This window comes from Plectrocnemia conspersa, unplaced genomic scaffold (assembly GCF_051122295.1).
Source record: "Plectrocnemia conspersa isolate PC_06_02 unplaced genomic scaffold, ASM5112229v1 ptg000001l, whole genome shotgun sequence".
Classification (NCBI taxonomy): Eukaryota; Metazoa; Arthropoda; class Insecta; order Trichoptera; family Polycentropodidae; genus Plectrocnemia; species Plectrocnemia conspersa.
This window is the reverse complement of record NW_028277165.1, coordinates 1,208,087-1,226,958: the sequence shown is the minus strand read 5'-3', so window position 1 is coordinate 1,226,958 and position 18,872 is coordinate 1,208,087. Positions and strand designations below refer to the sequence as shown.

The window sequence follows — 18,872 nt, the reverse complement described above, 5'->3', positions numbered from 1 at the left end:
AGAAACAAGTTTAGAGTTTGTATAAATGTATTATAAGCATTAGTAATCAGTTTTAACTACTTAAAATAGCTATAAAAAGCATAAAACCTAACAAATGGGTGCCGCATGAGTTTAAAAAACTTAAAAGAATTGTTGCTACACAGTTTGCTTTGCGAAATCATTTTTCGATCGTAATGATAAGTGCGATGAAAAATGGATTTTTTACCATTAAGAAAGCGTCATGCATAATGATTGAACAAAAATAGAGTACTAAAGCCTATTACGATTGATGAATCGGTGAAATTTACTGTAAGGTTTTGAATATTGGAGAAAAATGCTCCAATAACTGCACTAAGCAATCAAGAAGTATCGAGATTTTTATAAGCGATTAGAAGTAAGAACAAAGTTGCACATTCAGTATTTGCACGCTCCCTACCTGCGGTACCTAACGGTAGTGAGAGACCGACATCGAGTTTTTATAAATTTATAATTTTTAAAAAGCGTTTTTCGATCATATTATTAAAAAATCATAAGAGATTTCACTATATACTACATGCTTATTTTAAAGCAATACAGATTTGCGTGAATTGCTTTAAAAATAAAGAAGTTATTCGTCAATCAAAAAGCTCAAATTTTCATGCACGACAATGTGCAACCACATATTTTGCAATTATGTAAATTAATATTGTCTTTTCTATCATACTCATTTAATTTTATTAGCAGATTATCACTAATTAAAGCATTACTCTAGAGATATGAATTTGTAAAACCAGCGGAATGAATAGACTTTTAATTAATTAGCAAAAATATGCTTTCTAAGCATTAGCTAATTAAAAAATATTAGAATTTAAAGGAAATAAGTCGAAAAGATGTTCTTAGCTACTTTATAGTTATGTTAATATTTGTTTCGTTATACAAATTAAACAAAGTCTTAACGGACTGTTGGACCACACGTTAATTAAGATCCTCACGTAACTTGATAATGTATGTAAACCTAGCAAGTTAACTCTTCCAGGGGTGGTCGAAAATCAAGTGGTATGGCGCGTAATGGGGTTGTTGCACATGTATATACACATGCAAGAATTCAATGCAAATTGAACAGGTGTTGTGTCAGGGAAGCGTTTAAGCGCGACAAAAGCTAAAATCTCGATGCAACACCTGAGCGCGCGTATTTTAATTAGCTTGTGCGCAAATTGCATTCGTTGGGTCGTTGTTTGCAAGCAGGAAGCTAGCCAGCTAGATAGCTAGATAGCTAGGACCCAGAGCGGACTCTACTTTCAGGTGCAAAGCTGACCTAATGTTTTTCAAGAGAGCGAACTCGACTCTTCCCTAATGGCCGCCCCCTGTTTCCTACCGTGAGCTTTTTTTATTTGTTTTATTCCGCCGTATCCGCTTAATGGACTCGACTTTTTTTTTTTAGGAAATGTATCTATAGACAATGTGTGTTTCCTAGCGTGTAAAACGCTCTGGTGTTTACATGTGTGTGTATATTTACATGGAGGATGCTTTATATTTAAGTAAGGTAGAAACATTTTTTTAAATATTATTATAAATATATAAAAACATATAAGAATCATGTCTTAAAGATTAAAGCACAAACCAGAGAAAAATAAAATGGTAATTGATGTAGGAACATATAATCTTTTACTGAGCTTTCAAATACTGCACTAATGAAAACTTATGCCAAAAATAAACTGTGAATGTCTCAAAACCTTTCCTTTATACCGCGTGATCATAGCCAAATTGCAGGTGAAAAATAATGTGACACGCACACGTCTTATATGCAGGTGTAAGTTGATTGGTTAATATGTGTCAGGCATTTTGAAAAGGGTTTAGTTAATGATCGTCAGTCATTAAACATTTTATATTATCAGCTGTTGATAATTTTGATAAGATTTGTTTAAAAATATATTAAAAAAATTTTCTTTGCAAATATTATCGACCTCAAAAATATTTGCAAAAAAAATTTGGTTATGCAAAAAAATAAATAAATCGGTGAAAAGCAGTAGTAGCATTATTTTAAATGTACAACATATTTGAAACAATATTGCAATCAAATAAATAATTACATAAATATACCTTTTGATGAAAAAACATAAAAAAAATAATAGGCAATTTATATTAAATACGTTAATGAATTTTCAATTTCAGGGTATTATAAATTATTTGATGTTTTACAAGATTATTGTAAATATTTATTATGAGTTCAATATTTTATAAAGGTAAACATTTACTAAACATAAACACAATTTATTTATTAAAATAAAAATAAAAATATTTTTAATACAAATTTCCTATTTACACAATAAAAAGTTTTAAAGATATTATAACAATGTTGTTACCTACATATTAACATATTTGTTATTTACTGATAATATCGATCAGTTAGCTCATAAAAATTGTAATTATTTTATGTCGTGTCTGAAAATAAAAGTTTATTAATAAAACAAGCTGGATTTACTTGGTTTGGTTAATAAAAATACTGAAGCTGGGAAGAATCGTTGAGATTTATCGAATACTTGGAACATTTACAACCCCAGAATTCATCAATAATAGAGAGCTTTATCGAGACTCGCAATTTTTTTTTGCATGTAAATTATAAATAGTCGATCGTTACTTTTTATGATATAGCAAACATATTACAACTAAAAGCAATTTTATTCGTAAGTCGAAGAACTTTTATTTCGTAGTGTGTATTTACGTTGCCAACGACACAATTGTGTCATTATCGAGCACGCGATCAATATAAAATCCAAATATCATAGTCAAAGTTGCTACATTCGAGTGTCGTTTTATAGACTTACGGAAAGTTCGTAAGTCGGATAACTGTCATTTGTATGCTGTTGTAGTTGCGTTTAACGACATACTCGTACCGTTAGTTAGCACGCGTCCATATTCAAAATGCCGCAATGTATCAAGTCGTAAGTCCTTATTTGGATTGCCTCTCTAAAAAATAGTCACGTGCTTCTCAATACTTTTGCTCTAAATAAAATACCAACTTATTGTATAAATACATTTCAAAGCTATCTAAGATTACATGTTTCAAAAATATGTTTTTTATCTCCATATGTAATATACATATATATTATATATAATATATAATACTGTGTTGTGTTCCGACACTGACTAATGCAATGCCTGATTTAATATTCCATCTGCTTTCACAAACTAAATTTAATTATGTTTTTGATTTCTGCGATTCTATCTGATTCAGTTCCTTTCGGACGAGACATTTTGCATTATTTAAGCACTTTCATTTTGCGAGCGAAATTTTCAATCTGCTAAAATTATATCGGCGAAGCGTTTATAATTCTGATGTTTATTTTAAAATGCTTTCTTCATACAAATTAAGATGATCATTGCAATAACTTTATGGAAATCTTCGTCGAAGTTAAATATAAACACTTAAATATGTACATAGCACTGTACCTGTTTAAAAAGCATATTAATTCGGTTAATTAAATACACACAAAAAAAATTAAGCCGTGTTTATGTAAAATATTCAAAAATATAAATTACATCAACAAGAGATTTGTTGTAAAATACAATATAAAATGTATGATTATAATTTTTTCTTTCACTAAGAATTACTGTTGATTTTAGTTGGCTACTCTGGAGCTATGCGGAATTGTGACAATATTGAGAAACAATTAAAAAACATTTCTTTATAATATTACACATTTTTCCTCAAATATGAATTATAAATAACAATCATGATATTTATTACAATATTATAGTCCAAAGAAACAATTGCAGCTTAGGTGGAAAAGTTTTTTATATAACAGACAAACTTCTGCAATTCCATAATAACAAAGAGCGGTTTCTAATCTCGGGCGGAATTCTTTTGCTATTGACATGCAATAAAAATATTTTGAATGCATATTGATATTGTCTGTTTTATTGTTTTAATTCATTTTTTACGTACGCTGTTTTGAACGCTTTTTTAAAATATGTGCCACTGGCAAAATGCTTACTACGTAAGCGATTTGCCAGTGGCACATTGGCGTCTCCAGGCACTGGCGTTAGGGGTTTACACGGTGCTAGTAGCTGGCATCCAGTGACTGGCACGCCGACTGGCATCATGTAAACGCTTAACGCTAGCCACTGGAAAAGTCAATGCGCCACTGGCACGCCAGCAGAAATAAGCTCTATAGAAGGTTAAACTGTAGCGACCACAAAGGGTCTGTGACCAAAAATGTTCATTCATCAACAATTGAGAGAAACAACATAATAGTGTAAAGGATGGTGGACCACACATACCTCGTTGCAATCACATAAATATCACGAGTTTACAATAAATAAAATGGCGAAATGGTCACGCATATCATATAAATTACAGCATCCGTGACATTACTGAAAATGCAATACGATCTTGGACGAGCAAGCGTCGCTTTCTAAAGGCGTAGACCTATTTAGCCGTTCTACGAAGCGACTGCAGGGAATGACTGGATGATCGCTGCATTATTGCAATTGCTGCAGCTGCAGCCCTGGTTACATAAGCCCGGACTTCGATGAGGCAGAAGTCACAAGTCACCAGCAGCTACTCAAAGAGACCAGCAGACTCAACCCGTCTGGCAGACGCGCTCCCATCGACAGACGCGAAAAGGAACCGCCTACAGCTACAATAACTCTGAGGATCGTCCACGGACATCATCCCTGAGCCAGCTTTATCACCGCTTGGAGAAAACGTCCCGCCATTAATCGTCCGTCGCACATATGTAAACATTGTAATAAAAGACTCTTACTAGATTCCACATTGCGTCTCATTAGGCGCACACCTCAAAAGACTAATTTTTCTGTTTTTATACTAAATCACAAAGGGTTAGACACTTATTGGTATTGATTTGATACTCAAATATTAGGAATAACAAATTATATAGGCAAACAGTCGGTAATATAAAAGTATTTCAAGTTATTTATAAATTATACACATAAATTCAGGTTGTTATTGGTTGAAGTGGAGTACAGTAATTTGTTCAAAAAATATGTGGATAGTCGCCAATATGCGAATCAAATAAAAAGAAGTACTATTTCTATGTTGGGTCTATTTGGGTCGCTTCTTACATATATTTTTCAGGCAGGATTGAAGAGTTTGCGTCCCAAAACGCTTGAGAAGCACTGGATTATCATATAATAGTCCATCGTTCGGGACGCACATTTGCATAATTCCACTCTTATACATCTCCGTCGCGAGTGAGCGACTTTCGTTGACGGATTACTCTTTTACACACAAAAATTACACACAGACACGGTGTTTGTTACACAGTATTGTTGTTGGTTAATTTCACAGTCCCATTAGGACACAACAAAGAAGCAGCACAATTCCTATCGCCGTCATTAAATAATCGTTAGCGTTTTCGGGGATTACTGGTACGTTTCGCGTGCATGCTAATGTACGGGGCGGAACGAAAAAAGGCGACACTATCGCGATTATATCCAATCGATACTGTGTGTACATAGGTACGTATGCTCGGCAGCTTGGGGCTTAAGTGGTTAAAACGCGGCCGGAAAAAAATAAAAGTCACGGGAATTAATTCGGAATTGGGAGGATTTTTTTTAACAAAGCGTGATTTATGTGTACGTAAATATTTTTTGAGCTGTTTTCTATTTTGGCTCGTGACGTAAGTACTGAATAATATAAATACATTATTAAACCAAATGTACATAGGTACTATATATTTACATACATTACAAATGAAAGATTTTAATAGCTTAACCTTATTTTATTAAAATTAATACATGGCAAAAAAAAAAGATTTAAAAATTGCCTTATTTTATAGTAGCAAATGTTGTATTTTATAAAATCAGACAGTATGTTATCACACAAAATAAATCTACAATTATTCATTGACACATCGAAATAAGATTATAGCAAGTTTTAAACACCCTCTTTCTGTTATTTTATGCGGTAGTGAAAAAAATCGAATTGCATTTCTTATCCTTCCCAGCATTAAACGCCCATAATTTTATTCCTAGCCATAAACGCCATCTCGTTTCCGAATCAGAGGTATAAATCAGAACCTATCCCGCTTCGGACGTCCATTCAAAGATCGCCTTCACAATCGATCATCCCGAAAGATATACGACGATGACTCAGAGCGATGAGCAGAGAATTTGCGAATCTTTGTTTTTTAGAAAAGTTTTCCTTGTTCAGCGTTTCGCCAGATTTTCTCTCCCTCTTTCTTTCTCACTTCTCGAGAGCGAAATTTCAGCGGTTACAAAAAGGTGCATTGTAACTACATCCCACTATGCATGTGACGCTCAGGAGCGTTCCGGTCAAAGACTTAACTTGGTCTAGAATCTTAATTAAATGCGAGCCACGCTCGCTTTAGACAGTGTTGTTGTTGTTGTTACTATAGTATGTTTGTCTATTCGTATAGTGTTGACAACAGCCAAGACTTGCACCGTTTGTAGATATGCACTATTCAAAAACGTAGTCTGCATCGACTACGTTCTATCCAATTTGAATATCTGTAGGTAAAGGAATTGAAATTTTTCTCTATTTGACATCTAGCACCAATATAAGGTATATCCATTGTTATGTCTTCTTTACAAAGTAGATGTACACTATATAAAATATAGCAACACAAGGCTAATAAAGATATGATAACTAAATTAGCTTTTTATTAGAGAATTTCAATAAACTAAAAATATATAATTAAAGACGATCGAAATTATAGTAAAAAAAGTAGTACAGATATGATTTTGATTTTGGGTTCATCTGAAATTGAAACTCAGATATTTCAGTTGCTATTTAACTGATCTATAACAAGCAAAGACATAGGCAAATTTTTTTTATGATATTACACGCGTGAATTAATGTAGTAGAATGATGATATTATTTTATAGAAAAAAATTAATCACAGCCTTAAAAATAATATATATTTTTGCCATAAAGATAAGATTACTCGGTTATGTAAAATTTTATGCTGATTACAGCTGTATTATATTTATTCTTTAAATTTATGGTTATTGCATTTTCATGATTGATATCAATAAAAAATGGAAATATTTAAAAAAATACATTTGTAATTTATTTAAAGCTGAGATTAAAAATTCACACTTTGTCAATACTCGTTTAACCCTTTAAAGGCCAGCGACTTTTTAGTGAGTCACCCGTTATTTCTCTTCACGAGTCAGTATCTCTTTCTAAAAATAAAGAAAAAATACTGGTTTTCTGATAAATAAAGCTAGCACAATAATCTTTATATTATTAATAATCCATTAACTTGTTTTAAATATTAATTTGTTAAAAAAAGTGATTCACCGGTGAGTAGCTGGCGTTTCAGTGATTAAGTTTGTTAGTTAGCATGATAGGCCATATTGTTTTCGGCTATTAAAAAATTAAAAACTCGAGATATGATTTTTTAAGAAATGAAAAAACACAAAAAAAAAATTTTTTTAATAGTTTTTAAAAAAAAAATTGTTGTCATTTTGCGTTTACGAGACTTACATACCTATTTATTGCTAAAATTAGGCTGATATAGTATGTGCCTAAGTCATGAAAGATAACTAAGAAAGCAACTTCTTGAAAGTTCATCGCATTAGTGTCAAAAAAATATGCTTAGCAATATTTTTGGACGAAGTCTTTAATAAGGTGTGTTATATATAATGCATACAGTTTTAAATGTTGTTTATTCTTCCACCGTAATTTTGTGGCGTAGGTCCAATGCATTACAACGGTGTAAATCAGAAACAACTGGGTAAGTCAACAAGTATTTGCCAACAGATCATGAAACTAGGAAACTATAAAATTATTTATAAAATATTTACAGTTAATATATATTACTTTGCAGCTGACACCGATTCCTGAATATTGGTATACATAATAACACAGCATAAGCACCCAAAAAAATAATAACATATCCATCTGTTTTTTTTAACATTTCACTTATCCTCCATGCTATAAAATACGTAATTGGAAATGTCAAAAGAACAAGAGAAAGAAGAAGATGGATAGATCGAGTGAAAAATTGTAGAGGCTCAGCATAATATTATTGTCGAGAGGGTTGGTCTTTATTAACGAGAAATAAGTTCACTGTGTGATATTATTATTTGTCACTGGTTAACCCTGTTTTAGTTTAGTATTATTTTTTACAAAAAGATTAACTACGAACCCAGCAATCCAATAATGGACCTCTAGTCAAATATTTGCCTATCCCGATAATAACGAGTCCCGATTCGGCCGCAAACTGAGCCGGATCCGGGCACTGTCGCCGCCGCTGCATCGATTGATTAACGGCCGGATGACGTCACCCGGATTAGGGGGATAAACGGTACAGATAAAGCCTGCTTTTATCTCGCTCGATACAAAACGGCAGAAAACACCGGAATCAATAGTACACTTGATTTATGAAGGTGCGTGCCCAGGTGAAATTTTCCCCCTGGGACTCTTACCTAGGAGCGCTAGTGGCGTCGCATTACAATTCCGGGATCGAAAGGCGTAAATTATTTTTTTATAGCGTATCGGGAGAATTTTTATAGTGTTTCCGAATTTGCAATAAGGCAATGGGCTCGCGATGTATCATCGGAAACGGTTGCTAACCGTTGATATATATTTTTATGTGCGTTTCAAAATAGGATATTAAAGAGCAAATATCACAGCCGGCGGGCTCTTCCAGACCTTTATTCTTTTTATAAACGATTTTTAACATCTTTTTTTCAAACGAAAAATAAGATTAATATATATGTATTATTAAAATGATCACAGATAGTAACAAATATTAATAGTCAACTGTTTTGTGTTCATATGTGGAAAGTTTATGTATGTGTCGTTTCGGGTTAGTTCATACTTTTTTTATTCACTCTTCGTTGAATTATCAACGTATACGAATAAAAAAGAATAAGTTATTTAATCATTTTCGTTTTTCTCATCTTCTCGACTTATGTTGCAAATGAAAGAGAACACGCGCAATTTAAACCGCTTTTTATTCTCTTATGATTACCGGAATGGCATCAAATCATTTCATTATCCAATTTTAGGGTTCAAGAGGTCTAGATTGACCTTTTCGCTTTTGTTACAGCGAAATTGCGAACAAAACGTAAATTAATGATTCGTTTTAACCATTCAGAGGACAAAAGGGTATAAACAATACTTTTTATGTAAAATTTTTATACAATTTTTCATTTATTTAAATGAACACAACTAAAATAAATGCTATTCATAAATATTGTTATGATCAAGATTAAATACTGTTACTATTATATATAGTTAAGTGTGCCTTTTACTGTTTTTTTTTTTAAATTATATTTTTATAAAATTTATACTCTATAGTCTATATAGTAACATAAACAAATTTACATACTAGAGAATCGATTTTTTACTCGTAAGATATGATTTAAAATACATTTAAGACTCATAAGATAGTAGGCAACCAGTTCACTTCACTTCAAAATACTGTCCGACCTCCTACCTAGGTTGTCGCAAAAACAACCGCAGAAAATTAAACCAGCTCCAAGCTATTGATGGGGATAAATAATTATTTTAAGGAGACAGACAATGGATATTTGGAATAAAAAAACAAAGGTCAAGAAGAAGAAGGGTCAATCGCACTTTGAGAGCAACATGCACACATTATACGTCTCTTCCTATTGAATTTCATAATTATAAACATGTAGGGGCCCGATTTATTTGGTGACAAGGCTACCAAAACAAAACATTCTTTGCTTGATCTTAAATGGCGGCGTCTAAAGATCAACCAAAGATTCAATAAATATGTAACTAATAACTATTAATAGATATTACTGCGTAATCTACCCAATCTGTGTATAATTGCCACTCGTCACTATCTGTTCGGCAAACTATTATTAAAAGAACGAAAAAGACATATTATAAAATACACGTTTTTATTCATCGACGAAGACGACAACGATAAGCGGTACACATATGCGTTTATCAGTCATAAGCACATTTTTGACTATCGGGTTGGAGATATTGTTAATAAAAAGAAGCAATTTAAACTAGATAATGGATTAACGCAACCACGGCTATCGCTCGCGACATCCCAGGTAGGAAGTCCTGTCTAGGTTTGATTCGCGCAGCTTTTAAATGCAAAAGCTCAACCATACTGCAGTTGCTTGTGGTCTGAAACTTCGGAGCTTATCTAATTAATGCAACAAATTCTGACGAAAGCATAAGTAAAATTTATGGTTAAGTGCTAGACGAAGGGCTGCAAAAATTATATTGAAAGAAGCAGATACATAAGCAATATAAATTATGAGGTTCATTCTAAAATGAGACTTTTTAAGAGAAAATCTTTATTTTTTATGTAACAGTTTCAGATTTAAAAATAAGTTTCTAAAAGCCAAACTAAATCTAAAGTTAAACTAAACTAAAAAACACTGCAAGGACATATATTTTGATGTTGAAATTGAGACTTTCAGCTTAATAAAGTGCATAGAGATAAGTAATCTGTCCTTATCTACCTAAACATAAATATTCATTTTATAAATAAAAAATGCTCTGGCGCGACTTTCTATAAGCAACTTTAATATTAAATCGGTTATTTAAAAAAAAAATAGAATTACGTTCTATTCTAAGAGTCAGTAGTCAAAATCAGAGCTGAATTTAAAAGTAAAACAAATTTATTAATAAATAAAAAATTAATAACTAGAGCAGAGATTATGAAAAATAAAATATATACATAACTCAAACTTTTGCAAATAAGTGAAATGGGCAATAATATAAAAAATCTCGACAAACGTATTTTAAAAACAACATACTAATACTGTCCTGTGTATTTACATGTACCGGCACTTTTCACATGGCAACCGATCAGTCACAGGGCAGAAATTAAGGAGCAGTGATGATCACGCGTTGAACAGACTATTGATGAAAATTAAACTAGATCTAGGCTTGATAGCCGCTCTTTTGCGTTATGGACACAATAAATAGAGTTATGCGCTCATAATATTGCGCTATTCGCTCAGAACTTTGCGTTTTTTACTTATAGTGCATTTTTGGTGATATATATTATATAACTGATTCACTACGGTTCTGAACAGTAAGGTAGTGCTATTTAAAAATTAAGTTTTTGAGACAAGATCTTATTAGTGAGCGCAACAAAACATAAAACAGACAACTACCATAAAGTGTTGACAATATAAAAATATTACTACACTATTTTTTTCTTAAGATTCAGTCCAAAAAAACATATACATAGAGAGAGGGCTAAAATAAAATATTTTTCTAATGATAAATTTAAAAAAATACACAGAGCAAGGAAAAGTTAAATAGCACACAATGAAACACATAAAAAAATAAAAATAATACCGCTCTGTGTATTTACATGTACTTGTACTGCCCCTCATGGCTACTGACTAAGAACATGAAAGCTTAAGAGCGATTTTATGTATTGACTGTTGTAAATAAGTATACTAGATGTGGACTTGTTGCTGGTTGTTTTGCGCTATGCGCTCAAAATTTCGTGTTTTTTGCTCGAAATTAAGCATTTTTGAATATGTAATTCGCCACTCATTAAACTGAATTAAATATATATATTACTACAGTATTTAAAATTTCAGGCATTTTAATACGTAAATATTAATTAAATATTAAACTAAATATTGATTATTTTCGGTCATCGTGTTTCGTACATTTTATAATAATATTATTAGTAATAAAATAAATTAAGGCGCATCTTGATTATAATTCACAAACTTTCGTCTGATAAAATATGTTTCATTATTTCTAGCAATATATATATATAATATATTTTTAATGAGAAATTTATCTGATTTAATTATTTTTTACTAGTAGCAAAAACGACTTTAATATACAATTTAAAAAAATTACGTCCAGCAAGGGTTTTAGGAAAATATTTTCTATTGAAAGCATAATTTAGTTCATACACGCCATGGTAATTGACAAAATGAAATACTTCCGTGCAAGCATGCACAATGCACAAAAGAATAACTAATCATTTAGCAACAACTTGAAACAGGCAAGCGTGTGCGGTAAGCGGATGAAAAAAATATTGCGAAAAGGGGTTAAAAAACGAAAAACGGCATCGGTACGCGGCGCCGCGATGCAATTGTCTGAAAAATTGCTAGTTTTACGAAAACAAACACGCTCGATCATATCGGCAACGTTGTTTGGCAATTTGCATTTTTTTTTTAAATTGTCCCGGACAAGGGAATTTTTATTTGCGAAACACCAGTCTGACTAAAAATAAAAGAGACTAGAGGGAAACATACCGAAACAAAGCGAAGCGTTCGATAGTGACGCGTGCGGCATAGAACTGACCTGGAATAAAATAAAAAATATTTGTTAAAATCATTAATACATATATAAATAAAACATGTTATGTCACCATATAGTTACTTAAAAATACATAGGATTAAAATTTATAAAAATGTAAAAAAAATCTCTTGAGCACCAGATACTATTACTTTAATATTACACAATGTCAGCGATTTTTAAATGCTAAGACTGAATCGTCTTAAAGCTGAGTTGCATATTATAATTCCTTGTCATTATCACTATTGATATTCTAGGAATTACATATGCATGAGTGAGTGATATTTAAACGATATTCATTTTTAATATAGAATTTCATTACCGATCCCGAATGAATTAATTTTAATCGACGGCGCTTGCGGAAATCTCGCAAAGTTTGGAGAAACGCCGTTTCTTTATTATGCAAATTGTTCTCTTAACTAGGGAATAACGAAGAAGTGTTTGCAAAAAGTCTCGGAAGATCGGCCGTTGCCGAAGTAACAATGGACGATTAATTTTTATTTTGTTCAGAGAAAAAAGTATGCGTAAAAAATATTATTACACAAAAACAAGATAGGATAACATCTTTGGAAGCTGCGTTAATTGGTAATCGTCCTCTTTTCTGGGAAATGAGCTTAGATTTACGATTGGTGTTTTACGAAAGAGCAATATTAAAAAAATGTATTTTTTTATAATGATATAAAAATGTCAGTGAAAGAGTTAAGAATGTATTCCTAATAAAAAAATTAACTGAATATTATAAAAATATAATTTGGTAAAAGAAGTTAAGTACGACTCGGAAGTTTATTACAAATTCTAATAATATGCACAATTTTACGTTTCACTGACTTTTTCACTCTTGGCTAACCTTAGAATGTAAATAAAAAGAATAAATATATGCAAAATGAATTTTGGCAAGCTTTCTTAAATTCAGTTTGCTATTGTATAATAAACAAATTTCACTTGAGTGTCTTGCTCTCGAGAGATGAAAATAAAAATAAAATAGGTTTAGTGAGTATATTTTATATATTTAAATATAATTCATGTACTCGTGTACCGGCGAACGTATAAGCGTACAAATTAGTTATTAGCTAATGAAACTCTTAACTCAAAATTAAGTCAGGCGGTTAATAATAAAACAACCATGTTGGTTAATTATAAGTAATTAAGTGTATCCATATATTATATTTAGCAGGGAAAGCCAAACTTTTGAGGCTTGCAGTATATTATTATTTATATAAAAATATTTAGCGGTTTTGTAAATAGTTAAATAATCGGAATGAGCCGTGGATTTTGAAAGTGGGGCAAGTCCATTTTGTTAAAAAAAGAGATAGAGCTAATTTTCATTAGAAACTAACTTTTTAATCAATTCACAATCATAACTCATTTTATGCCATATTTAACCATGTAAATATAATAATTTATTCAATACGATTGTTCCACGGAGCGATCTGCTGAATTAAAAAAAACAATTAAAAAAATGTCAAGCACCATATTATAAAATTCGAGAAGAAATGTAGACAGAAGACAATAAAGAAAATTATTCTGCTATTAATAAAAGTGATTATAAAATTAAGGTATTAAAAAGGCCTCAATAGAAAATGATATTTGATGACACTGACAGTAATTAAATGCATAATTACACGATTTAAGATGCTGAACTTTTTTTATTTCTACCATTATTGTTTTTCCCTAATATAATTAATATTCTACAGTAATAGTTAAATAATTTATATTGATTTTTAATATTTATTCATTGTAGGTTTATGCACTTTAAAAAAATAACTTAAAAAACTGTTATGTTTGACTCCCCTGGCACTCGAAAAATCAAGAACATTCTTTTCGCGCGTATCTGAAGAAGAACATAGAGCACGTGCTCTTATTTACAAACTAAATACAGGGTCATTTAATACATAAAAAAATTTGATTTGCTGATTTCGTTAATTCACAAAATACAGTTGAAAGAACCTAGCCTCAAATTTTGTTCCTAGTCCCCTATAACGTAGTATTCCTATAATGAAGTCTCAATCTCTACGTTATAGGAGGGTCGACTGTACATAGATTATTAATAATATATTGACAATATTAAAGTAAAATTGCAACTATTGAGTCTAAATATGTCATGCAAAAAATGAATCTAATATTTTAATACAATTAAATATTATATATATAATATTATCTCATGTACACCATTATAAACTTTCGTGCATTTTCTAAAGCGTATGTTATATGCCATTAAATAGTAGTAACAACTATTATTTTTTTAAATTAATTTAACGGATGAGCCATGTAAAAAATATTTTTTAGAAACTGATCTTTATTGTTCTGATTTTGCTATTAATTATTTCTAAAGCACATTATGTATACCTGCTTGTACACGGACCTTAAATAACTTTTTCAACCCATATATCTAATATAATTAGCAATTAAATAATAAGTTGTATAGAGGCACAAATTTGTGCAATCTACTTGATATATTTATTTTTATTTTCATTTAGTATTTTCATATTTACATAGTTACAACTTTAAACTCAATGTATGTTGTGCATTAACGTCAAAAATCAGTCATAAAACATCGCTTCGCATCTTCTTTCCGACTCGAAATACTGCAGTCTTGCTTTCATGTTTATGGCGAATCTCTTTACTCCGATATCGCAGGATATTGAAACACTTTTATGGCTTGCATACTTTTCAATATGTCATGCTAACCGTGGACTGTTGCCAAAATTGCAAAACGCAAGAGTGCACCGAATTCTCCGAAAGTTTACGACTGTGTTTTCCAACCACCCGGCAAATTACTCCCGTCCCATTTTTATCCAGCCGAAGCTCACACCGTCACTTTGGTAATTATTTCAAATTATTCCGGCACCTGGTGAGGCATCGGTGGAAAAATGGCGACAGGTTTCGGTGATAAATCACCCCTTTGTGTGTCCGTTCGAGTGTGAACGTTTCGGCGCGCTTGGCAGAACTCGCCAGATGGATGTCGAGTTCGTGAGCGAAGCTGGGATGCGACATGTACGGTGGTTGTTTTGCCAATTGAGTCCAGACATGCACCCAGAACTTAGTAGTCGGTGGAGAAAAAAGCGGGTGCAATGCTCTGGAACGTTGTTCCCGGCGAAGGGTTACGCTTGAGCGATACTCTTTGCCCCCTTGCTCTCGACTTAAATGTTTGACACATCAATCAATTAATATTCAATATTTCTAATATAATATGTTTTTTAATTCCATCAATCTTTTTGCATTTTAATTGAGGCTTTTATGGATTAATTAATACATGTCTATAGCACATTTTGAATAACGTTTGTTAATGGAATAGTTAGATTCGGATTACCTGCTCAGCTTTCGAGAGTATATCGGTCGATGGTTCAATATTAACATAATCAGAACAATTGTTAAACCTTATATTGAATTTAATTTCTATTCATGTACTGATTTTCTCGATTGTGTTTTGTTGGCTTTGTTATTCGAGGCTGAGTCTTGAACAGCGCTTGAGAAGACGTTCCCGAAACACGACACAATAATTTATGATGAATAATAGGACCAGAGCTTATTTTATATCGTAATTTCGCGAATTTGTAAAATCGGATTTAATTATGTCGTTAAACAATAAAATAATCTGTGTAATCGCGAATTAAGACCATACTTAACATGAAACATAAGTGCTACTGAAAATTAATATTCCTTTTAAGAATTATATAATGGAGATGAAATAGTATATTAATGAAAACGGAAAACTATTATTTGTTGTGCTCATTAATCCTGAAAAGCACGAGAAATAAAGACAGGTGTTGCTAGCGATAAAATAAACTAAAGCAATTTAATGCGACGCAAGCTGACGTGAAAAGAAGATCCATATTTTTGTTAAATTCTCTATTTTGCTTTGCTATTACCTAGATCAGATCAATCGATACCTGTCTATCAAGTTTCATGTCTTTAAGGCCATATTTTATTAAAAAAAATCGATCTATAGCTTAGAATCTAAGTATAGACTAAGAAGTTGTACTAAGAACATATTAGCACTTTCTCAGCAAAGCTATTTCGACGGAATCGATTAGCAGCTATACATCTTTAGTAATTTTCACAGTAATCATTCAAAATTTGACTGTTTAAAAACAAAACATGCAGTACAGACTTGGCTATCTATATGGCGAGCTTCACATTGAAAATGTTAACTAATATAATTGTCTAAATAAGTTATAATATCAACTACAGAGTATTCTACAGTAATAAGTTGGGAACTGTTCCTATTAAGAAAATGCAAAGTCAAGTCATAAATTTTTTCTTACGGTGCAAAAAAATATATGCGTTCTCCGGTGATGTACATTTAGTGTACATGCAAAATAATTGGAAAAAATTTAAAATAATTTTACGAAATAAGTGTATTAAATATAGCAATTATTTAATACATTTAATTTAATTCTATAGAATGTGTGTTTTGGTACATGTTCGGTGAATATATGCACCGTCCTTCTTTTGTATGCAACTGTTTTAAAACTGTTAACGGATTTCCGCTCGGATATGCAATATCGTTTGCTTGTGCCGACGAAAAACTTTGTTTCCTAGTAAATCCTGGGATCATAAACAGTGGCGGTTCGTTTATATGGACTGCAGGACTTCAGCCTACCTAGTATAAAATAAACGTTAATTTTTTTATCATTTATTGTTGCAGACACAAGTCAAATAGTTATAATAAGTCTTGGTGATTATAATAATTTACATCGAATTTCAAATGCAAATACTTTTAAGCTGTGTATTTTTATTGTGCGCTTGGGATGTACCGACACGCCAATTTGGATATATGGCATTTATTAATAGGGATGTACGAGAAAAGTACATCCAGAAATATCAAGTGGCGAATAAATACTCGCAACACTGAACGACTGCCAATGATTCAATCATCAATGTGAGAAAGACTCATTAGGTTTGCATGTGATGGTTAATCATCTATAGATGACCTTTTCAAATTTAATTATTAACCGAAGTAAAATAATATATATTCATGTCAGTTGTAGCTCGAACAAAATCATCTCAAATTGCCAACGCTTATATGGTCCAATTTTATACGATTGCATATTTAAACGACGCCTCAGGAGTTAATTATCCGCATAAACGTCCAATAAATTTTAATTTTCAGCCCTTGCATAAGAATCGAATCGTTACAGGCTAACTGTGACCTTACGAGGGAAATGAGGCCCGTCAGGTGGTCGGTCGAACAATGGTCGCTTTTATCGCGGCATAACTTTGCGCAGGGCTACCAACCGCGGCGGGACGGTCGCCCTCGGGGAATTAGGGCCGAGCTGATAAAGCGGCGCATAATGCCCCCGGTCGGGAAACTTTCGAGACGACAAAAGGGCGGTTAGGGAAAGCCCCGGTCTCTGTTTGCCGAAGTATTGAAATTTTCGGGACCATTTTTTCCTTTTGTAAATAATGAAATTCCGCCAGGTGCTGTTGTTTTGTGATAAAAATTAAATCGGCCGGCTTTACTACCTCGTGGTATCTTTCGTGAGATATCAACATAATTACGACACAAAGAATCTTCAGTTATTTTTGGGCTAATATGTTTGCACTTTAGCAGTCGGATTCTATATATTATAAATTTTTAGTTCTACTAGTTTTATCTTTTAATTTCTTTTCATTACAAACTGATCTTTTAAGACTTATATTGCTCGATTCAACGTTACTCCGCTTAATGCGAATTCGTTTAATTCTCACTATTCCAAGTCAGAAGCGAAGTAGTGCTGAAATTTTAGTGAGTGTCAGAAAAGAAGTACAACAGCGTTCTGGTTTATAATCCAATCTACTTCCCAGTCCCTAATTTTTTGATTAATACCGATGATTCAGGGTGGAATCAGACTCTTTGTTTTTGGATAATGCATATTGTTAAAGACTCTGGCGTGTATAACGGCAAATCAATAATGTGGTGATCATCTGGAATGTGCAATTCAGACTTTTTTTGTTTAAGTTATATCCAACGGTTTTGGTGCAATTGCTTCGTTACTATGCGTAAATGCAACTAATAGAAATTCGGGCGGATATATATAACTGTTTGTTTGTCACACTGACAAATATATTTTTTTGTTTTATGACCTTTTTAACAAGTCTTTGTGAAATGATTCTTGTGCAACAATTATAAGCGATCTCGAAAATCTTCCTTAATTAAAATAATATAAATTATTAGTCCTATTAATCTATCAACAAGTCTTATAAAAAAGACGCAACGATTATGAGTGGTCCTGACATTAATAAACAGTATCCATCAAGAAAATGTCACCTTATACTTATTTTATATTTCTAATAAGCGAATGCAGCGATTGGCTGGATGATCAGTGCATGATTGTGATTGGTAAGAAAGCTTTGCAGCCCTGAATACTTAAGGGACTGCTCCAGACACTAGAAGAGACTATCAGATCCGCTCGCGAACAACATATTGTCATGGACGCTCGCACCAGAGAGGGATCGCCTCCACTATACGAGCACCGTAGCAGAGAGGCCACCTCTGAGGATCTTCCACCGACATCATCCCTCCGCCAGCATCTCCTTTAAGAAGACATCTCGCCCGTCATAGTCTGTCGCAATATGTTATATATTCTAATAAATTCTCACTAGTTTCCACCTGCGTCTTACTGGTTGCAAAGTCACACCTCACAAGGTAACAATTCCCAAAGTGACAGACACA

General features: G+C 32.3%; 1 protein-coding gene and 1 long non-coding RNA gene across 5 annotated transcripts in view; both read right to left on the bottom strand.

Moving 5' to 3' along the window:
- LOC148238309 (fasciclin-3-like) overlaps positions 1–18,872 on the bottom strand; it is a 256,136-nt gene that overhangs the window by 112,034 nt on the left and 125,230 nt on the right. The gene's annotated exons all lie outside the window — the stretch shown is intronic.
- Positions 1–18,872, bottom strand: part of LOC148238310 (uncharacterized) — a 144,257-nt gene that overhangs the window by 63,592 nt on the left and 61,793 nt on the right. Inside the window, exon 5 of the long non-coding RNA XR_015808939.1 lies at positions 12,175–12,223. This is a non-coding gene — a long non-coding RNA (uncharacterized LOC148238310). The remainder of the gene's footprint in view (positions 1–12,174; positions 12,224–18,872) is intronic.